Source organism: Bubalus bubalis, chromosome 4, assembly GCF_019923935.1.
Source record: "Bubalus bubalis isolate 160015118507 breed Murrah chromosome 4, NDDB_SH_1, whole genome shotgun sequence".
Lineage (NCBI taxonomy): Eukaryota > Metazoa > Chordata > Mammalia > Artiodactyla > Bovidae > Bubalus > Bubalus bubalis.
The window spans coordinates 145,721,319-145,729,627 of record NC_059160.1 but is presented as its reverse complement, the minus strand read 5'-3'; the positions used below and the strand labels follow the sequence as shown (position 1 = coordinate 145,729,627).

The window sequence follows — 8,309 nt, the reverse complement described above, 5'->3', positions numbered from 1 at the left end:
TCCGGGAGTTGGTGATGGACAGGGAGGCCTGGTGTGCTGCAATTCATGGGGTCGCAAAGAGTCAGACACAACTGAGCAACAGAACTGAACTGAACTGAACTGAAGATTTATTCAAGTACCATTTTTTTTTTTACCCCCTGCAGTTGGTGGGCACATTGGGAGCAGCCTGTTTTTGGAACTCTTTACTTGGTACTGCTGAACTCAAATGTCTCTTTATTGCAATATGACAAGTCTTTCCCAAGGAGCTGATTCCTGGAGCTCCAGGAGCACTGATGTGAGAACTATTCCCTTTTCAAATCTTGTTCAATCATCTTGAATTAACCAAGGTACTGGCATGCTTTACCATCTCCCTAACATTTGCTAGACTTGTTTATAAAGAGAACAAGTCTTTATAAGTCCCAGAAGCAGGCCTTTAGCAGGCAACAATAATTTTCTATAATTTAATAACATTGATTCATTGTAATTATATTTTAAAATGTTTTCCACTTCTATTGAGATACAATTGACTTATTGTGTATTTTTAATGTTACTTTCTATAGCAAATGATATGAGTTTCCACTTGTAGTAATAATACAAAGTTTCCTTTAAACTAAACATTTTAAAAATGTGAAATATAGTTGACTTATTACTGCAGAGTTGTGTTAGTCACAAGTGTATAGGAAAGTGATTCTGATATATATGTACATACATATATATGTATTTTTTTCAGATTCTTTTCCATTATAGGTTATTATTGGCCATTGAATATAGTTCTCTGTGGTATACAGTAGGTTCTTATTAGTTATCTATTTTATATATACTAGTGTATATATGTCACTCTCATCTCCTAATTCATCCCACTCCCTCTTTACCCGCTTGGTAACCATAAGTTTGTTTTCTAATCTGTGACTCTGTTTCTGCTCTGCAAATAAGTTCATTTTTCTAGATTCGATGTGTAAGTGATATCACATGATATTTGTTGTTCTCTTTCTGATTTATTTCATTCTGTATGACAATCTCTGGGTCCATCCATGTTGCTGCAAATGGCATTATTTTCTTTCTTTTATAGCTGAGTAATATTCTGTTGTATTTATGTGCCACATCTTCTTTATCCATTCCTCTGTTGATGGATATTTAGGCTGCGTCCATGTCCTGGCTATTGTGGATAGTGCTGCAGTGAACATCGGGGTGCATGCATCCTTTCAAATTACCATTTTCTCCAGATATATGCCCAGGAGTGGGACTGCTGGGTAGCTCTACCTATTCTGTATATAATAAGGTGTTATCTGTTAATCCCAAACTCCTAATTTATCCCCCCCCTTCCCTTTTGGTAATCGTAATTTGTTTTCTAAGTCTGTAAGTCTATTTCTGTTTTGTAAATAAGTTAATTTGTATCATTTTTTAAAGATTCCACATATAAATGATATCATATGAAATTTGTCTTTGTCTAACTTACTTCACTTGGTATGATAATCTCTAGGTCCATCCATGTTGCTGCAACTGGAATGATTTCATTCTTTTTATGTCTGAGTAGTATTCCATATATATATATCACATCTTCTTTATCCATCCGTCTGTAAATGGATATTTAGGTTGCTTCCATGTCTTGGCTATAAAATAAACATTTTTTTAAGTTAAAGGAAAACTGAATTTAACTTAGTACTCTTGCCTGGAAAATCCCATGGATGGAGGAGCCTGGTAGGCAACCGTCCATGGGGTCAAGAAGAGTAGGACACAAGTGGGCAACTTCACTTTCACTTTTCACTTTCATGTGTTGGAAAAGGAAATGGCAACCCACTCCAGTGTTCTTGCCTGGAGACTCCCAGGGATGGGGGAGCCTGATGGGCTGCTGTCTATGGGGTTGCACAGAGTCAGACACAAATGAAGCAACTTAGCAGCAGCAGCAGCAGCAAGTAAACTGTATTACCACCTCCCTCCAAAAAGTCCTGATTTGTAGTGTGTGCTGGTTTCCACACTGAAAGATTGTCACCATGCTTATTTCCAATAACCTACATGATGCCACTAAATGCAGGGTTGGAAAAAGAAGTGTGAGATGCACCCTCTGGGTCCATACAAGTCACTCAAGCTCATTGTTGAATGGCTCAGATATTGCAAATACCCAGAAAGTCCTATGGCAATGTCTGAAGCTTGAGAAACACTTTGTTGTAGTCACTTTGTGTATTAATCTTATTCTCCATAGCAAACAGCAAGCATCTTTAGTGGACTGACTGCTTCTTGGTCATCTTTGCAAAGCCTGCACTATCTACAGGGGGGCTCATGGTGGTGCCTTTCACTAGGCTAAGCTTTCTGGAAGAGGGACTGGGGTGAACCACTCTTCTGTTTAGGATGGCAGTGACTTGGAGTGACCTTGAGCTTCTGGCTATGGTAACTTGGCTCTAGGCAGAGGTGTGGCCCCAGGTGGAAGACTTAGGGAGGCAAAGGATGATGCATGGATCTGCCTCATCCATGTCACTGAGACTTCATGTTTTGTTTCTACCCAAATGTACTTTTCCCTCAAGAGGTGTATGATAAGAACAAATGTAAGGAGAACAGAATGGAAAAGGAGAGATTGAAGGCCTTGGATCACTTTTATAACAGACAACCACAAACTGGATGGCTTAGCAACAGTAGTTTACTATCTCACAGCTCTGGAGACTGCAAGTCTGAAACCAGATGTTATCTGGGTTGACAAATCAAGACGAGAGTCATAAGGAAAGGATCCGTCCCAGGTCTCAACCCTTGGCTTGATTTGTAGGGGGCCCTCTTCTCCCTGTGCCCCTTCACATTGTCTTCCCTTTATGCTTCTATGTCTGTGACCAAATTTCTCCCTTTTACAAGGGTATCAGTCTTACCAGATCAGGGTCTACGCTGCTCACCTCATTTTAATTTATTACTACAAAGACTCCATCTTGAAACAATGTCATCTAAAGCATTGGGGGTTAAGATTCCAACGTATCTTTTGGGGAGGATGCAGTTCAAACTGCAGGAGGCCCGGAGATTGATTCTAGTGATTCTCTGATGGGAAGTATTCCCCATCAGGGCTCTCAGTTATAGGAGTTGAGCTGTTGGCTCTGTTCACAGGATATGTCCCTTCCACAAGTGCCCTGAGAATTTGTTCTGCTCAGTGGAGGGGTAGACCCTCCAGGAAACAGTCAGATGACAATTTTGTCATCACACAAAATTGTTTCCTATCTGGCACGCAGCCTGCTAGGCTATCAGGCTTAATAGGGACTATGTTTGCGCCCTGGCTAACATTTAAATCTCTCTCTATTCACAGGTAAAGACGGATGGCTTTTAATCAGGTGACCAGGTTTGGATCAGGTCCCTTGGGGACCCAGTTCTCTAAAGATGCCCTGGATTTCTTCAGAGGAGGCTGTTTGGGGCCAACCAAACTTCTTCCCTGAGAAGCCTCAGTGGGACTTCCCCTCACACAGGCTTGTCTTCCTGATGCCCTCTTTTCCTATTCTGAAACCAAAGGTGGTAATGGATAGCTTATGAGTGAGGGCTAAAATTCTGCCAATTAATTGCGTTGAATGAAGTTTGTAAACACTGTGATTGGAAATTTTCAGTTCAGTTCAGTTCAGTCGCTCAGTCATGTCTGACTCTGAGACCCCATGAATTGCAGCACGCCAGGCCGTCCATCACCAACTCCCAGAGTTCACCCAAACTCTTGTCCATTGAGTCGGTGATGCCATCCAGCCATCTCATCCTCTGTCGTCCCCTTCTCCTGCCCCCAATCCCTCCCAGCATCAGAGTCTTTTCCAATGAGTCAACTCTTCGCATGAGGTGGCCAAAGTATTGGAGTTTCAGCTTTAGCATCATTCCTTCCAAAGAACACCCAGGGCTGATCTCCTTTAGAATGGACTGGTTTTAGCACTGTCAACAAGTATTTACTGACTGCCCACTATGTGGTAGATATCATGGGAATATTTTTGAGTACAGCAGTAGGCTTCAAAACTAGTCCCAGCTCTCTATCCATCCCTGTATCTGTGTTCCTTGCAATGCGACTTTGCTGCTCCTGCCATCAGGAGATTGAATCAGGGTGTTGCTGTGACTTGGTTTAGTCAATACAACTATGGAAGTGACACAGTCCAGGTTCTGACTTTGGCCTTGAGAGACCTGGATGATTCCAGTCTTACTCATGGAACCCTGCAGCTGCATGTGAACCAGCCTGGACTAGCCTGCTGATGTATGAGGCACATGTGGCCTCACGTTACCTCAGTTGATAGCCACCTGCAAGAAGTGAGAGCCTCTGGCTGCCTAGCAACTACCCCAGAAGCATGAATGGGTCCATCTGAGACCAGAAGAACTACCCAGACGAGCCCAACCTAAAATCCTGACCCACAAAAATCATGAAATAAACTAATATGTTTTAAAGCCACCTCTAAGTTCTGGGGTATTCTATCATGCAGGGAAAAAAAAAAAAAAAAAACCCAAACTAAAAATAAACTGACTGATACAAGCACTTACCACACGCCAAACTCTGGCTCTGGTCTATTTGAAAGCAGGCAGAGTCTTGGGAGCAAAGACCTGTGCAAATGTGCCATACTGGGTGTGATGCAGAAAGTGCTGTGGAGAGCAAACTCACCAGGAATAGAAGAGATGGCATGTGAGATGGGGAGGAATCATGTCCCTGTGGAGTAGGCTGGTCCAGGATGAAATTCCTGAGAGAGGAGAATGAGTGAACATGGGAAGAACATGGGAAATTCCAGGTTGGGGCCGTCGGTGGTATTTACTGAGCGCTTACCTTGTGCATGGAAGCATTGCACAGGCATCCCAGGTCTGCATGAGGCCTAGCAGGGGAGAGAAGACAGCCATATTGCTGTAGCAGAAATTTAGTAGAGGCACCCCCATTACGTTAGCCTGTTTTCAGCTCTTATTCTTCTGCCCATACAATCAGTCTCCTACAGATGTTTTGTTCCCCCTCTCTTGCTTAATTGTACTCTGAAAATGATTGCTTTCTAGCCAAAGTTGTCTTATGTACCTGATGTTTACTTCTTGAAGACAACACTCCCTAACACTCCTTTTCTTTGTGAGTATTCTTCATGCCAGAAGGAAGGTCACACAATGATGACCTCAAGGACCACCAGAACCTGTTCTGGAACCACCTGCCGCCAGCCCTAATGATCTCAATGTCTCTAGGAGGAAAGAATGCAAGACTACATCAGTCCTGATCCTTATCGACAGCCTATTTTCCACTCTGAAGCTACAAGACCATTTCCTGTTTTCCAGGAAGTGAGGCATAATCTTGAGGGCCTTGGCCTGCCATGGCCCCCTCTGCCTGATAAAGTAATAAAGCTACTCTTTTCTGCTCCTCCAAAGTTCAGTCTCCACGTTTCTATTTGGCACCAGTGAACAGAGGCCAAGTTTTCGGCAAATGTGTGTAGAAATTGGCTAGAAATGTCAGGCTGGTTTTAACTGAAACAAGAGCAGCAGAGTCTGCTTTGTCCAGGGTAGTAAGAATCTTGGCTTGGGCAGATGGGACTTGATCTGTTTGTTAGTTATATCTGGTTCCTGGCATGTGTATGGCGGGGATGATGACGGGTGTGGGGAGAGGCCTTTGTAATCTTCCCAGGAAGGCACAAGGAGTCAGAAAACCTGGCTGCTGGCCACCCTCCCTGCAACCCCACCCCATGAGTGGCAATCTCTTGAGGGCAGAGTCTGTGTTTGATTCACATTGGTCCACCCTGTGACACAGGGCCTTGCATACACTAGGCATTCAGTGTTGCAAGACTTTTTCACAGGTGTTTCTCATTCCCTTCCCTTTATTCCTACTCACCCACTGAATTAGTTTCCCATGGCTGTTATGAGAAATTGACACAAGCTAGGTAGTTTAATAATGGAGAAGGCAATGGCACCCCACTCCAGTACTCTTGCCTGGAAAATCCCATGGATGGAGGAGCCTGGTGGGCTGCAGTCCATGGGGTCGCAAAGAGTCAGACACGACTTAGCGACTTCACTTTCACTTTTCACTTTCACGCACTGGAGAAGGAAATGGCAACCCACTCCAGTGTTCTTGCCTGGAGAATCCCAGGGATGGGGGAGCCTGGTGGGCTGCCGTCTATGGGGTAGCACAGAGTTGGAAACGACTGAAGCTACTTAGCAGCAGCAGCAGCAGGTAGTTTAATATAAGAGAAACTTATTTCACAGTCCTGGAAGCTAGAAGTCTGAAATCAAGGTGTCAGCAGAGTTGGTTCCTTTATGGAGGCTCTGAGGGAGCACCCATTCCTTGATTCTTCTTAGTTTCCCATCCTTGTCCACAATCCTTGGAATTCCTTGGCTTGTAGACACATCATTCTACCCTGCCTCCATCTTCACAAGGCCTTATGTGTCTATGTGTCTTTGTGTTTCTTCTCTTCTTATAAGGACATCAGTCACACCCTATGCCAGTATGATCTCATCTTAGCTAGTTATACCTGCAATGACCTTATTTCCAAATCAGGCCACATTCTCAGGTACTGGGAGTTAAGAATTCAACATATATATATATATATATATATATAAATTTTTTTTTTTTTTTTTTGGTTGGGGGAAATGCAATTTAACCGATAACATCCACCGAGACCCAGGTGAATGTGTATTCCTCCTCTAACTGCCCCAATCCCCAGGGGCAGAATTAAACATTATTTCTTCAGGGCTCCCACATACTTACACACACGCTTCTATTTATTGGAGGGTTTGACTCATTGACCACCATTGCTGGTTGAGTTCAGGGCCTCATCTCTTTGGTCCTCCCCACAGTGCCTAGAAAAAAATATATGGGAAGGGACTTCCCTGGTGGGCCAGTGGTTAAGAATCTGTTTTGCAATGCAGGGGAGGTGGGTTTGATGCCTGGTCCGGTAACTAAGATCCCACGTGTGGTGGGGCAACTACTGAGTCTGTACCCCACGATGAAAGATCCTGGGTAAGGCGAGGAAGATCCCTCCAGCCCCAATAAGACCTGATGCAGCCAGGTCTTGGTTTACCTTCAAAAAAAAAAAAAAAAAGAATCTATGGGAAATCCTCTGTAAACTTAGGTCACTTAGGTCTATGAAGCAGCCACCCTTCCCTGAGCCATCATGCCTGGCACCCCACTAAACTTTTCATGTGTTAATCCTCACAACGACCTGTGAAGTAGATATTTATATATTTTAATTTCTATTTTATAGAGAAGAACATTGGGATCTAGAGGGGAGAAGTAACTTGGCAGTAGCCAGAATTAATTGCCTCTAAAAACCTGAATGGGCGCCTTGAGGCATTACGAGAAAAGCTTCCTTGTCCCCATCTCCCTGATCTGGCTAGTTCAACTCTGCTCCCTTGAGAAAAACAAATCCGGACACTCAGTCTTATTGATCCTGGAAACTGGTGCGCATTCGGTTCTACGGCCATCCAGAGCGTTTTTGCTGCAGAAGTCGAACACAAAGCGGATCCACCCTGCGGACGCGAGCGCGCGGGCCGCCTTTCCCGGCGCACCGCTGCCGGGCGCGGCGTTGGGAACGGCACGCTGATTGGTTGCACAAGGCAGCCTGCTCCCGCCTCGCGGCTGCGCCTGCCACCGCTATTGGCCAAGCGGCCGCGCGCTCAGAGCCCGCAGCCCCTCGAGCCCCTCCCGGCCGGCTTCAGCTAGCCGCTGTTGCATGGGGCGCCGCCGGCGGCCGAGGGAGCGTGACTGCGCTGCGCAGGGCGCTAGGAGGCATTGTCGCCGTAAGTGGAGCGGAGATCGGCCCGGAATCGGGCACCACTTTCGTGCCCCGCAAAGTAAACGTAGTCTGAGGCTAAGCGCTGGAGGGGCTGGGGGAGAGAGGGAGAGAAATGTCCCTGTTTCTGGAGAGTACCCTCCCCTCCCCCAAGTCACCCGGTGGAAGGAGCATTGGTGCACCAGTTGTGACTTCTGCAGTGCAAAGGGGCCCGGCGCCAGGCCGCTTCTGGCTTGCAGACTGCGGCTGGACCGCAGCTGGCTGGGGGGAGCGGGCGCCGCGGTACCAGGAAATAGGGAGCCCGGGGAATCCGTTCCAAGAGGGCCTCCGTTCCCGGTGGGAGGCGCCCCTGTTCGAAGAGGCTATTGTAAATTTCGTTCTCAAGCCACAGTTTCAGGATTTGCTTCCGCTCTGGGGAACTGCCTGTCTCAGAGCGTGCTTCTCGGCCTCGGGAGTCCCCAGCCCTCGGCCGGAGTCCCCGGCCCTCGGCGATCACCAGCGTTCTAGCCCTCTGCTGGCTTTATTCTTCCCAGTCCCCGCCTGCCGAACGAGCGGAGGGCCGGCGACGAGGAGCCATTGGCTGCAGGCGCCGGGGGGTGGGAAAGACGGTGAGGCGGGCCCCTAGAGCGAGGCTTGGGGACCCTGCCCTGGCCA

The 8,309-nt window shown here is 46.4% G+C and overlaps 1 protein-coding gene across 1 annotated transcript in view; it reads left to right on the top strand.

The window, feature by feature from the left end:
- The first annotated feature begins 7,543 nt into the window (after positions 1-7,543).
- LRRC20 (leucine rich repeat containing 20) overlaps positions 7,544-8,309 on the top strand; it is a 71,787-nt gene continuing 71,021 nt past the window's right edge. The window contains exon 1 of the mRNA XM_006078069.4: positions 7,544-7,662. The gene's annotated coding sequence lies outside the window, so the exon portion shown is untranslated. The remainder of the gene's footprint in view (positions 7,663-8,309) is intronic.